The following is a 15,125-nucleotide window of genomic DNA, read 5'->3' as shown; positions in this document are numbered from 1 at the left end:
CAGTTGGATGTAGATGCATAGATTTATTTCTATGATCTCTATTTCCATACATCTGTTATTATCTTATACTGTTTTGGTAATTATATCCCTGTAGGGTATCTTGAGATCAGGTATTGTGGTGCCTCTAGCTTTGTTCTTTTTGGGTGGGATTGCTTGGCTGTTAGGGTCTTTTGTGCTTCCATATGAATTTTTGTTTTTTTTTCTAGTTCTGCAAAGAGTGCTATTGGTATTTTGATGGAGATTGTCCATGACTCTTTGTTTATCATCAGCTTCCAAGCTATATCTTATCCTGGGCTTTCTTTTGAGTATTATTATTATTATTATTATTATTATTATTATTATTATTATTTTGTTAAATTCTTTTATTGGTACATTTTAGGTATACAACACAATTACATTTCTCATTGGGAATTGTACCTTTACATAATGCATCTTGGTTCTTATTTTTTCCACATTCCTAGCCCTCCCTTCACCCCTTCCACCCTTCCCTATTTACAAAGACTTTATTTCCATTTTATCCTTTTCTCATCATTTTTCCTTTCCCTTCTTTCCATTCCCCTGCCGCTCCCACTACCCTTACCCCTTTGGACCTTGTCTTCCTATCTTGCATTATTGATTATTCATTCTAATAATTGGTACATTTTAGGTATACAATATAATGACATTCATCATTGGAAATTTGCACCTTTACGTAATCTCTCTTGATTCTACCATTGCCCAGCCCTCCATTCAACCTCTCCATTCCTCTCTATTTAGAAAGATTTTGTTCCTATTTTTCCATTTTCTCATATTAATCCCATTGCCTTCTTTTTTTTCCCTACCCCTCCCACTTCCTTCCCCTTTGCCCCTTTTCTTCCTATTTCACATTACCTATTATACATTTAGTCCTTATTTACACTTTCAGTTTCTCACACCAGAGAAACTATTTGGTATTTATACATGAGTCCTATTTATTTCACTTAAGAGTATCACCTCAATGTGCATCCACTTAGCTATAAATGTTTCTAATTTCTCATTTGTTATGGCTGAGTAGTACTCCATTTTATAATAAAACCACATTTTCTTGATGCAGTCTCCAGTTGATGGGCATTTGGGCTGTTTCCAAGTTTTAGCTATCACAAACTGTGCTGCTATGAACATGGGCCCATATACATCACTGTGGTATGATTCTTTTAATTCTTTGGGGAAGATCCTCAGCAGTGGAAGAGCAGGGTCAAATGGGACTTCCAGTCCTAGTTCTTTGAGGTATTTCCATACTGATTTCCACAATGGTTGCACCAGTCTACACTCCCACCAGCAGTGGAGCAGGATTCCTCTTTCCCCACAGCCCCACCAGCATTTGTTACTGGTTGATTTCATGATAGTAGCCATTCTTTGTGGAGTGAGGTGGAATCTCAGCATTGTTTTCATTTGCATCTCTCAAAACACCAGTGATGTTGAACATTTTTTCATGTATTTATTTGCTATTTCTACTTCTTTGTGTAAGAACTGTCTGTTCATTTCAGATGCCCATTTTTGGATTGAGTCTTTAAATTTGGGAGGTCTGATCTTTTTAAGTTCTTTATAGATTTGAGATAGTAGACCTTTGTCTGAGGAAAAGCAGGTGAAGATTTTTTCCCACATTGTGGGTTGTCTCTTCACACTGCTGGTGGTTTCTTTTGCTGTGCAGAAGCTTTTTAATAAAAGAGATCCCACTTGTTGATTGTTTGTGCTAGTTCATGGGCAACTGAGGTTTTGTTCATAAAATCTTTTCCTACACTGATGTCTTCAAGAGTTCTACCTAACCTCCGTCCCAACTGGTTCAGAGTTTCTATTTTAATATTTAGCTCTTTAATCCATTTTGATTTTAGTTTAGTGCATGGTGAGAGATATAGGTCTAGTTTTAATCTTTGGCAAGTTGAAGCCCAATTTTTCCAGCCCCATTTATTAAAGAGGCTATCTTTCCTCCAGTGAGGGTGTTTGGCTACTTTATTGAAGATGAGATGGCTGAGTGTGTCTGGCGTTGTTTCTGCATCTTCTAATCTGTTCCACTGGTCCTCATGTCTATTTCTTTGCCAGTACTCTGCTGTTTTTATCACAGTAGCCTTGTAGTATAGTTGTAGGTTGGGGATTGTGATACCCCCTGCCATATCTCTGTTACCTAGAATTGCTTTTGCTATTCTGGGTCTCTTCTTGTTCCAAATGAATTTTTGGATTGTTTTCTCAAGGTCCATGAAGTATGCTGCTGGGATCTCAATTGGAATTGCATTAAATCTATATAGCAGTTTTGGAAGTATGGCCATTTTCACTATGTTGATCCTTCCTACCCAGGAGCAGGGGATGTCTGTCTATTTTCTGATATTATCTTCAATCTCTCTTTTCAGAGTGCCATAGTTTTCAGCGAAGAGGTCTTTGATTTCTTTCATTAGGTTGATTCCTAGGTATTTCAGTTTTTTGGATGCTATTGTGAAAGGAATTATTTGCCCTATTTCTCTCTCAGTGAGTCTGTTGTTCATGTAGATGAAAGCTATTGATTTTTGTGTGTTGACCTTGTAACCAGCTACTTGACTGAATTTGGTTATTAAGTCTAGAAGACTTTTGGTGGAATTCTTGGAGGTCTTCTATATACAGTATCATGTCATCATCAAATGATGACAATTTCACTCCTTCATTTCCTGTCTTCATTACTTTTATTTCTTTCTCTTGTCTAATTGTTGTGGCTAATGTTTCCAGAACTATATTGTACAAGAGTGGAGATAGTGGACATCCTTGTCTTGTTCCTGATTTTAGTGTGAAGGATTTCGTTTTTGACCATTTAGTATGATATTGGCTGTTGGTTTTTCATAGATGGTTTTTATGTTTGAGGTAGAGACCATCTACTCCAAAGTTTTGTAGGGTTTTTATCATAAATGCATGTTGGATTTTGTCAAATGCTTTTTCTGCATCTATGGAGATAATCATATGGTTTTTGTCCTTGGCTCTATTGATACAGTGTATTACATTGATTGATTTGTGTATGTTGAATGATCCTTGTATCCCTGGGATGAATCCCACTCGATCAAGGTGTATGATCTTCTTGATGATCTTCTGCATTCTATTTGCCAGTATTTTATTAAGGATTTTTGCATCTATGTTCATTAGTGAGATTGGTCTATAGTTCTCCTTTTCGGTTGGGTCTTTCTCTGCTTTGGGGATCAAGGTGATGCTTGCTTCCAGGAATAAATCTGGGAGTATTGCTTCCCTTTCAATTTCATTGAAGTGTTTAAAGAGTAGTCTCAGTAGTTCCTTTCTAAGTGTCTTGTAGAATTCAGCAGTGAAGCTATCAGGGCCCGGGATTTTCTTAGTTGAAAGGTTTTTAATTACATTTTCAATTTCATTGGTTGATATTGGGTTGTTTAGAATTTTTAGATCTTCTTCGTTCAACTTTGGTAATTCATATGTATCTAGGAATCTGTCCATTTCTTCTGTGTTGTCCATCTTATTGGTGTATAGGTTCTGGAAGTAGGTATTGATGATCCTCTGGATTTCTGCTGGGTCTGTTGTAATTTCACCCTTTTCATTCCTAATTGCATGGATTTGGGCTTTTTCTTTCCTTTTTCTGATAAGGTTGGCTAAGGGTTTGTCAATTTTGTTGATTCTTTCAAAGAACCAACTCTTGGTTTCATTGATATTTTGTATCATTCTCTTAGTCTCCATTGCATTGATTTCTCCTCTGATCTTTATTATTTCCTCCCTTTTATGAGCTTTGGGTTTGTCCTGCTCTTCTTTTTCTAGAAACTTGAGGTTCATCGTCAGGTTGTTTAATTGGGCTCATTCTGTTTTCCTAATATATGTATTCACTGCTATGAATTTCCCTCATAAGACTGCTTTCATTGTGTCCCATAGATTCCAGTATATTGCATTGTCATTCGCATGTAATGTAGGGATCTTTCTGATTTCTTATTTAATTTCCTATGTGACCCATTGGGTATTCAGAAGTGTGTTGTTCAATTCCCATGTGTTTATGAAATTTTTTCAGTTTGTTTTGGTATGGATCTCCAATTTCATTGCACTATGGTCTGATAATATACAGGGGATAACTTCAATTCCTTTGCACTTACTGAAACATGTTCTATGTGTGAGTATGTGGTCTATTTTGGAGAATGACCCATGTGTAGCTGAGGAGAATGTGTATTCTGATTTTGTGAGGTGGAAGACTCTGTAAACATCTGTTAAGTTCATTTGTTCAAGAGTTTGATTTAGTTCTAGTATTTCATTACTTATTTTTAGTCTAGTTGATCTATCTATTTGTGACAGTGGGGTGTTGAGGTCCCCCATTACAATTGTATTAGTGCATATATGACTTTTCATGTCCATTAGTATTTGTTTTATATAGTTGGGTGCACTAGTGTTTGGTTCAGAGATATTTATGATTGTCATCTCTTCCTGTTGGATTCTTCCCTTTACAAGGATGTAATGTCCTTCTTAATCTCTCTTAATTAGTGTTGGTTTGAAATCTACTTGATCTGCAAAGACGATAGCTACTCCTGCTTTTTTCTGGGTTCCTGTCACATGCAGTATTGTTTTCCACCCTTTAACTTTCAGTCTATGAGTTTCCTTTTGAATGAAGTGTGTTTCTTGTATGCAGCATATTGTTGGATTTTGCTTCTTGACCCATTCTGCCAGTCTATTTCTTTTGATTGGTGAATTGAGACCATTAACGTTGATGGTTATAACTGAAACGTATTGACTTGTCATTGCCATGACTTTTTCTTTTTGTTGAGTTCTCCCCGTTTACATTTAATTTCTTGTCATGCCAGATGGGTTCATTCTGCTTTGCTTCCTGGGGTTGTGATCCTCAATATCTTTTCCTAGGATATTGTGTAAAATTCTTTGGAGTGCTGGTTTGGTATTCATGAAGTTCCTAAGGTGCTCTTTGTCATGAAAGTATCTTATTTCTCCATCGTGTTTGAAAGATAGTTTTGCAGGGTACATCAATCTGGGTTGGAGGCTGTTTTCTTTTAGGGCTTGGAATATGTGACTCCAAGCTCTTCTTGCCTTGATGGTGTGTGTTGGGAAGTCTGCTGTGATTCTGTTGGACTTTCCTTCATATGTGATTTGTTTCTTTCCTCTAACTGCTTGTAGAACTTTGTTCTTCTGTTAAGTTTCTGGAATCTTAACAATTATATGCCTTTGTGTAGCTTTTTTTTTTTGATCAATGCTATTTGGAGTCCTATATGCCTCACTTGTCTGTATGTCAAGCTCTTTTCCCCTGCTTGGGAAGTTTTCTGCCATTACTTCTGTGAAGAGTTTTTTTAATGTCATCTCCACTCTCCCGTTTCTTCATTGAGTCCAGTCAGTCTTATATTATTTTTCTTTGCATCTTCTAGCAGCTGCTGAATTCATTTCTCATGTTCCCTTATAATTTTGAAGCAATTTTTCTTTTTGTGCTCATTAATTGCAATCTTACCTTCTATATCTGAAATTCTGTCCTCACATTGGCTCATTCTGGTGTGTTGACTTTCAATGGAGTTTTTCATCTCTTGGAAATCTATTTGCATCTGTTTTATGGATTCCGTTTGTTTCCTGTGTTTGCATTCCATCATGGTTCTAAGCTCCTCTTTAGATTTATTAATCATGTCTTGCACTAGGAGCACAATTTCTCCTGTTATCTGAGCAATTATTTCTGATACAATTTTTTCCAGATTCCCTTTTTTTGCCAGTTCATTGGGTCCAGGTGTTTGAATATCAGAGTGTTCCATCTCATTTCCCTTTGGGGTTGCTATAGGTGTTCTTGAAGTCTGGTTTTGAGACTTATTTACATGCTTTCTCATTTCCACTGGGGGGACAGTGGGGGTGCTGTTGGTGCCCCCACAGCTCACCTCCTCTGAGCTGGGAGAGGTGTGACAGGGACCAGGAGCAGTGGAGCGATGGTGTGCCGGAAGCCCCTTCCTCTGGACCAGGAGCAGTAGGAGGGCGGCTCACAAGCCCCTACCTCTGTTCTTGGAGTGACGGGATGGATGGTGGCTGCTTTTTACTCTTTTGGGAAGACACCAAGAAGGGGTATAGCTGGTTCAAATGGAACCTCTAGTTTTAGTTTTTGAGGAATCTTCATGCTGATTTCTATACTGCTTGTACCAATTCACACTACCACTAACCCTTGTAATTTCACCATATCCCCAACAGCATTTGTTATTGCTTGATTTATTGATGATAGCCATTGTTTCTGGAGTGAGATGGAATCTCAGTATTGTTTTGATTTATATCTCTCAAATGACCAGTGATATAGAACATTTTTTCATATATTTGCTGTATGTACTTTTTCATGTGAGAAGTGTTGATTCATTTCAGATGCCCATCTTTGGATTGAGTCTTTCAAGGGGGGGGAGGGTCCTGATTTTTTTGAGTTCTTTATATATTTTAGGTATGAGTGCTTTGAAGAATAACTGGTGAAATTTTTTTCTCATTCTGTTGGTTGTCTCTTTACTCTGTTGGTGGTTTCTTTTGCTGTCTAAAAGCTTTTTAATATGATATGATCCCAGTTGTTGGTCCTTTGTAATATTTCCTGTGCAGTTGGGGTTTTGTTCATGAATTCTTTGCCTATACCTATGTGTTCAAGAGTTTCACCTTTCTGTCTTCCAGCAGATTGTTTTTGTTTTAATATTTAGATCTTTGATCCATTTTGATTTTAGTTTAATGAATGGTGAGACATATGGGTCTAGGTTTAATCTTTGGCATATGGAAAGCCAGTTTTCCCAGCACTATTTTTTAAAGAGGCTTTCTTCCAGTGAAGGTGTTTGGCCGCTTTGTTAGAGATAAGGTGGATGAGCGTGTCTGAAGTTGTTTCTTCATTTTCTATTCTGTTGCAGTAATCCTTATGTCTGTTTTTTTTAAACCAGTACCATGCTGTTTTTTTTTTTTATGCTAGCTTTGTACTATGATTTCAAGTCAGGGATTGTGATGCCCCCTGCCTTGCCTTTGTTGCCCAGAATTGTTTTTTGCTATACTAGGTCTCTTTTGATTCCATATGAATTTTAGGGTTGTTTTCTCTATTTCTGTGAGGCATGGTGTTGGTATTTTGATCAGGATTGCATTAAATCTGTATAACAAATTTGGAAGTATGGCCATTGTCACTATATTGTTCTGTCTATCAAAGAACAAAGGATATCTTTCCATTTTTCTGATACCCTCTTCAATCTTGTTCATAGTACTGTAGCTGTTTTCCTTTAGGGCTTCAAATATATCACTCAAAGCTCTTCTTGCCTTGAGGGTTTGCATTGAGAAGTCTGCTGTGATTCTGATGGGGTTTCCTTTGTATGTAATTTGTTTCTTTTCTCTAACTGCTTCTGTTGGACTTCTGGAGTCTTAACTATTATATGTCTATGTATAGATTTTTTTTGATCAAGGCTATCTGGAGTCCTATATGCCTCACTTCTCTGTATGTCAAGTTCTCTTCCCCTATTTGTGAGGTTTTCTGCTATCACTTTTGTGAAGTTTTTTTTTTTATGTTGTCTGCACTCTCTCCTCTTTCTTCATTGACTCTGATGCTTCTTATGCTATTGTTCTTTGCATTGTCTAGCAGCTGCTGGATTGATTTCTCATGGTCCCTTCCTATTCTAAAGAAATTTTTCTTTTCCTCCTCACTAATTGCAATCTTATCTTCTATATCTGAGATTCTGTCCTCACATTGGCTCATTGTCCTCCACAAACTTTCAATGTAGTTTTTAATCTCTTTTAAATCTCTTTGTATCTGTTTTATAGATTCCATTTGTTTCCTATGTTGGGATTCCATCATCTTCCTCAGCTCTTCTAATTTTTTTTTAATTAAATTCTTTTATTGGTACATTGTAGGTATACAACACAATTACATTTCTCATTGGGAATTGTACCTTTACATGATGCATCTTGGTTCTTATTTTTTCCCCATTCCTAGCCCTCCCTTCACACCCTCCACCCTTCCCTATTTACAAAGACTTTATTTCCATTTTTTCCATTTCTCAGCATTTTTCCTTTCCCTTCTTTCCTTTCTCCAGCCCCTCCCACTACCCCTACCCCTTTGGACCTTTTCTTCCTATTTTACATTATCGATTATTCATTCTAATCATTGGTACATTTTAGGTATACAATATAATGACATTCATCATTGGAAATTTGCAACTTTACATAGTCTCTCTTGGTTCTTATTTTTCACCCTTGCCCAGCCCTCTCTTCAACCCCTCCATTCCTCCCTATTTACAAAGATTTTGTTTCTATTTTTCCATTTTCTCATATTAATCCCATTCCCTTTTATCCTTTCCCTTACCCCTCCCACTTCCTTCCCCTTTGCCCCTTTTCTTCCTATTTCACATCACCTATTATACATTTAGCCCTTATTTACACTTTCAGTTTCTCACACCAGAGAAACTATTTGGTATTTATTCATGTGTGTCCTATTTATTTCACTTAAGAGTATTCCCTCAATGTGCATCCACTTAGCTATAAATGTCTCTAATTTCTCATTTGTTATGGTGAGTAGTACTCCATTTTATAAAAACCCCACATTTTCTTGATGCAGTCTCCAGTTGATGGGCATTTGGGCTGTTTCCAAGTTTTAGCTATTAGAAACTGCGCTGCTATGAACATGGGCACACATGTATCACTGTGGTATGATTCTTTTAATTCTTTGGGGAAGATCCTCAGCAGTAGCAGAGCAGGGTCAAATGGGACTTCCAGTCCTAGTTCTTTCAGGTATCTCCATACTGATTTCCACAATGGTTGCACCAGTCTACACTCCCACCAGCAGTGGAGCAGGATTCCTCTTTCCCCACAGCCCCACCAGCATTTGTTATTGGTTGATTTCATGATCTGTGTCCTCTGTACATTTATTAATCATGACTTGTACTATGGGCATAATCTGTGCTGTTATGCAAGAAATTATTTCCCATTTCATTTTTTCCAGATCCTCTTTTGTTGCCAGTTCAGTGAGTGTAGGTGGTTGAGTATCAGATTGTTTAATCTTGTTTCCTTTGGAGTTGCTTTAGGTGATCTGGAAGTCTTGTTTTGAGATTTGTTTACATGTCTTCTCATTGCAGTGGGCGTCAGGGGTGTGTGCTGCTTGTGCTCATGCAGTTCATCTTCTTGGCACTGGAGGCGGCTCTGCTGCTTGGCACTGGGGATGACTCTGCTCCTTGGCACTGGAGACAGTGGTACAATGGCCCAGAATGCTCCTCCTCAAGTGCTGGTGGTGGCTCTGTTCCTCAGCACTGGGGGCTGATTTGTGTATCTTGAGATGAATCCTAGTTGTTCATGATGTATAATAATTTTGATGATTTGGTGCGTTCTGTTTGCCAGTATTTTGTGGAGGATTTTTCTCATTAAGGAATTTGGCCTGTAATTCTCTTTTTTCATTGAGTCCTTCTCTGGTTTTGATATCAGGGTAATGCTTCCAGGAGTGGGTCTGGGAGTATTGCTTCCCTTGCAATTTCGTTAAAGTGTTTGAGAAGTAGTGACATTAGATCTTCTCTAAATTTATTACAGATTTCAGCAGTGAATCTGTCAGGATTTGTGTTTTTCTTTGTTAGTAGTTTTAAAATTACTTAATTTCATTAACTGATATGGAAACATTTAGCATTTTTATATCTTTTTGATTCAGCTTTTTTATTTCTTATATGTCTAGGAATGTGTCAATTTCTTCTGTGTTTTCCATTTCATCTTATTAGAATACAGGTTCTTGAAGTAGCTATTGATGATCTGGATTTCTGTAGAAACCATTGTGATTTCATTTTTTTCATTCCTGATTGCATGGATTGGAGTCTTGTTTTTTTGGATAAGTATGGCTAATGGTTTGTCTATTTTATTTCATCTTTCATAGAACCAACTCTTCATTTCATTGATTCTTTGTATTGTTTTCTCAGTCTCAATTGCATTGTTTTCTTGTCTCATCTTTATAATTTCCTCCCTCATATGTGCTTTGGGTTTAACTTGCTCTTCTTTTTCTAGAATCTTGAGGCTTAACATTAGGATATTTACTTGAGCTTGCTCATTTTTTCTGTTGTGGAAATTCAACACTTTATATTTCCCTCATAGGACTGCTTTCATTGCATCCCACAAGTTCTGGGATGTTGTATTGACATTATGATTTAATTGTAGAAACTCTCTAATTTCTTTTGTAATTTCATCTGTAATCTGTTGGTTGTTCAAGAGGTTGTTATTTAATTTCCATGTGTTTATGCAGTTTTTGTGTTTTCTTTTGCCATTGATTTCCAACTTTCTTGCACTATGATCTGGTAATATACATGGGATAATTTAAATTCCTTTGTATTTACTGAAGCATGTTCAATGAGCTAGGATGTGGTCTATAAAAAAAGTCTCATGAGTAGCTGAGAAGAATGTGTTTTCTGTTTTTGTGGCGTGGAACACTCCATAGATATCTACTAAGTACATTTGTTCAAAGGTTTGATTCAGTGTTGATATTTCTTTGTTGATTTTTTTTTGTCTAGTTAATCTGCTTATTTATGACAGTGGGGTATTAAGATCCTTCAGTACAATTGTGTTAGTGCTTAGTTGAATTTTCCTGTCTGTTAATGTTTGTTTTATATAGAAGAAGCAGTATTTGGTGCATATATATATTTTTTGATGGTTATCTCTTTCTCTTGGATTGTTTCTTTAACAAGCATGTAGTGCCATTGTTTGTCTCTTTTGATCAGTCTTGGCTTGAATTCTACTTTGTCTGCAAATAGAGTAGCTCCCCTGCTTTTTTTTCCATGTTCCTGTTGCATGGAGTATTGTTTTCCATCCTTGGACCTTCAGTCTGTGGATTTCGAGTTAAATATGTTTCTTGTATGCAGCATATTGTTGGATCTTGTTTTTTGATCCATTCTTTCAATGTTTCTTTTTATTGGTGAATTGAGACCATTTACATTGATTGTTACAACTGATAGGTATTGACTTATCTTTGATATTATATTATTTTGCTGTTGTTAGTTCTCTTTCTTTTCATTCTATTTAATTGCTTGCCTTGCCTAGTGGATTCATTCTATTAGGATTCTTGGAATTGTTGTCTTTATTGTCTTGTTCTAGAACGTCCTTCAGAACTTTTTTTTTGGTACTGGGGATCAAACTCAGGACCTTGTGCTTGTGAGGCAGGCGTGGTGCCACTGAGCTAAATCCCCTGCCCCCTTCAGAACTTTGTGAAGTGCTCATTTGGTGGTCATGAAATTCTCCAAGTGTTCTTTACTATGAAAGTATATTTCTTGATCAATTTAGAAAGATAACTTTGTGTGGTACATCTGTCTTTGTTGGAGGTTTTTTCCTAGGGCTTGAAATAACTTGACTCTAAGCTTTCCTTGACTTAGGGGTTTGTTTTGAGAAATATGTTGTGATTCTGATGTGCTTTACTTTATAGACGATTTGTTCCTTATCTCTAACAGCTTTTAATATTCTATTCTTGTGTGGAATTTTGATGATCATATGCCTTGTTATAGTTTTGTTTTTTGTGATCATGACTTATTGGAGTTCTGTATTCTTTGCTTATCTGTATGTCGAATTCATTTTCCATGCTTGAAAAGTTTTCTGCCATTACTTTTGTGAGGAGATTTTTTATGTTCTTTGTGCTATCTTTTGATTTTTCATGGACTCTGATCAGTCTTATGTTATTCTTTTTCGCACTGTGTAGCAATTGTTGGATTGATTTTTTTGTGGTCCCTTGCTATTTTTAAAATTTCTTTCATTTGATGATTTCTGACCACAAACTTGTCTTTTAGGTCTGATATTCTGTCCTCATATTGTGTTGAATATACCTTCAATACAATTTTTTCAATAAGCAGTAATTGTGCCTTGGATAAACTTCACTGGCTATGATACTGCCCCTGCACAAAGCTTCAGTACAATTTTTTAATCTCCTAGATGTCTGTTTGAGTCTGTTTCATGGAACTGGTTCTTTCCTATGTTAGAATTTTCTGGTTTCCTTCACTTTCCCAAGCTCCTCTATTTTTAAAATTGTATTTACTCTAGATTCACTAACCATATACTTCATTTTGGTTATCATCTCTTCCATTACTGAGAAATTATTTCTGACTTATTTCTTTGTAGATCTTATTCATATGCTTTCTTTCTTCCACTGCTAACATTTCAGAAAGTTCAGTTTGGTGGCTTTTGATTTCTTCCACCTGCGTGACTCCTGGCTTTGCATGAGCTGGAGGTCTGGACTTTGTGCTGGACAAAGTGCTGGTTGTACTTTGCTTCTATGTATTCTCATTTTCTGTGTTTTAAAAATTTCTGCATTTATGCCTGTAAACCGTTTATGGTATGTAGCTTTATTACTAGTATAGAGACCTCCTTAGGAAATCACTACTTTTCAGAGATGTCTTCTGCTTTTTGAGCCTGTCCCAAGATCCTTCCTCTTCAGTTTATTAAGGCTGAGAAGTTGCTACATATTTGGCCTAGCATCCAGTTCTTTGGTATTGTTTATGACCTTCAGACCTTAGTACTGGCATAGAAGGAAGAACAACTGATCACAAGAGCAATGTCACCTTGGCTAAGGTAATACAATCAGTAATAACAATAGCATCAATCACAGTGTAGAAAATGAGAAACTGGTAACTTAATTTGACACCTTTAATTGCAGGTACAAGATTTATAGGTATATAACAAAATCTAAAATAAGAAAATTATATACAGTAAATATTCCCTCAGTAGAGTGATTTTCCCCTCAGGGGAGAAAATTTAAAAAGGATAAGAGGAATAAACAGAAATAAAAGAAGAGAAGGAGATTAGAAGCAAGGCTGAAGGGCAAAGGAAGATTCCCCAAGCTTTGGGAAACTGGTGAAGAAGACAGGAGGGAAGGAAAGAAGAAAGAAACAAAAACAAGAACAAAACAAAATCCCCTAAAAACAATGTTCACACTTATGAAAAAAACCAAAAACAATCAAAAAAGAAAAAAGAAAAAGACAAAAAGATTTCTGTGATTTCAGGCCCATAGTTATCTTCTAGTGTCTACAGTGTCTAGTGTCTAGTGTCTAGTTATTTTACTAGTGTCCAATTCAGGATATGTATCTGCTGTTGTGGATGGAGGAGGCAGACAAAGGAAGCAGATAGATCTCATAACTATCCTAGCAAGCCTGCAGTAGGAATAGGGTAAGGTTCCTATTCTGGTGCTTTCAACTCCACTGAAGTTCAGGCTCATCCTGGCCTCTGATTTTGATTTGGGGTCTGAGTTGTTCATCCTCCAACACTCTTAGGTGTCTCTTGCTGGCCTGACCTCAGCTCCCTGATTCTGGATGTCTCCCACAGTTGTGCCTCATCCAATCCTTGGAAGCCCAGAGAGGAAGTCATCCCATGGCTTCTCCATGTCCTGCATTCAGTTGTCTCTTCCCTAAAATGGTGTATGGCCAAGTGCTCTCTCCAAGGGATGCTTTGACTAGAGTCACTCACCAGTTGTAGTTCACAGCAACCATTGCTTCATTGCTCTGTTGTGCTGGTGTACTGGTGTGCTGCTTCATGGATGCCTCTGGATTCTTTCTCCTTTGCTGTGTCTCTGTGGATTTGAGTCTCCTCTCTTACACCACAGGCTGGAGTCAGGGATAAAGTACAGCTTGCCACCTCCTTTTTCTGTGCTGAGGCCTGTCTCTTCACTTTCCCTCTGGGCTCCTGTTCTCCCTTAAGATCTTTCCTGGTTCCTGGTGATCCACCTTCCTCCTCCTTTTCTTCACCAAGTTGTTATATTCTAGGGTCTAGATTTCAAGTCTTGGAGAGGCTAATTTCCTGCTTACCTCTCTGCCATCTTCCCTGAGGTCCCTAATTTTGTCTTTTAATAGTGATGTTTAATATATTTTCTTTTACACTCAGCAGAATTTGTAAGTACATTTCCAAGCATTGATGCAGTCTATATAGTTGATATTTCTCATGCCTAAATTTAAGTATTTTAAGGCCACATAATCTCCATAGCCATGACATATAAGGAGTGTTTTTAGTTTTGTCAGAGAAATTGCCTATAAGAATATGAAATATTATTATCACTATAATTTTAAAATATCTTCCACACTATATAGGTAATAAATAAATATATATATGGTTTGATTGAAAAATATAGTGTTTAAATTATAAAATTTATTATAGTAAAAGATATATTGCCATTGATCTTCCTCAAAATATTCTCCCTTGTTTCAAATACACTTATCCTATTATTCTTGCTACTTTATGAAATGGTTCTGGAAGTCCTTTTTCATGCGTGACTTTAGTTGCATTGTTATGGATGCCTTGATATCCTGAATTGATTTAAAATGTTTACCTTTCATAGTCATGTTGATTTTGGGGGAGAGCCAGAAGTCACATAGTGTCCAGTCTGATAAATAAGGTGGATGAGGACACACCATAATGATTTTATGAGCTTTCCTTTCTGTTGGATGGTACTTAGCAGCAGCATTCACCATATTTTTTATTATACCTCATAAACACATGCGTGAAAGAAGACTTCCAGAACTGCTTCATAAAGTGGCAAGAATGGTGGGATGAATGTGTTTGAAGCAATGGGAAATACTTTGAGGGAATTAACAGTAATTCATATTTTACTGTAATAAAATTTAAAAATAAACATTCATTATATATTTTGATTACACCTCATATATACCCAAATATATTTATACAAATAAATATTTGTCTACATACCTATATCTATGTAGGCGTCTGTACATACATTTAATTGTAGAATCTTGATAACTATAAGCACAGATTTTAAATGAATGAGAGGCCAAAGAATCCTCCTGCTGTATGTGTGGTGTTCAGGTTTAAATTACTTAAACATGCCTGAGAGATAGATCATTCTTCTTTCTGTAACACTCTTCAGTTTGAATTTAAGGGGAAACAATTAAAAATGGCTCAGTAAATTCTGAAAGGACTCTATTTTATGGATGACTGCACCGCTAAATAAGAAACCATTACTGTGAAATAGTGTAATTGAATTCCTGGTGGCATGGGTCAATTTTATTGTTTTTCTAAAGAAAGCCAATTTAAGATAGATTGGAGGCTAAAAATGGTTACTAAACTCCCAAATATTTTTGCTTTTTGTACAGTGAATGCAAGGTATTTGGAAAGCTAATAAAAATACTTGTGAACTGAGACATCATAGACAGTTAAGTTAGTTAGAAATATTATAGGCAGTCAGACATGGCTAGGCCCTGGAAGAAGCCAGT

General features: G+C 36.6%; 1 pseudogene; it reads right to left on the bottom strand.

Moving 5' to 3' along the window:
- Positions 1-11,740: 11,740 nt before the first annotated feature.
- Positions 11,741-11,816, bottom strand: LOC147822916 (U4 spliceosomal RNA; annotated as a pseudogene).
- Between the last annotated feature and the right edge of the window lie 3,309 nt (positions 11,817-15,125).

Source organism: Heterocephalus glaber, unplaced genomic scaffold, assembly GCF_053883595.1.
Source record: "Heterocephalus glaber isolate CG9 unplaced genomic scaffold, H.glaber_assembly_v1.0 deba00001606, whole genome shotgun sequence".
In the NCBI taxonomy this organism is placed as follows: domain Eukaryota; kingdom Metazoa; phylum Chordata; class Mammalia; order Rodentia; family Bathyergidae; genus Heterocephalus; species Heterocephalus glaber.
Note: the sequence above shows the minus strand (reverse complement) of the source record. Positions and strands in the feature narration are given on the sequence as shown.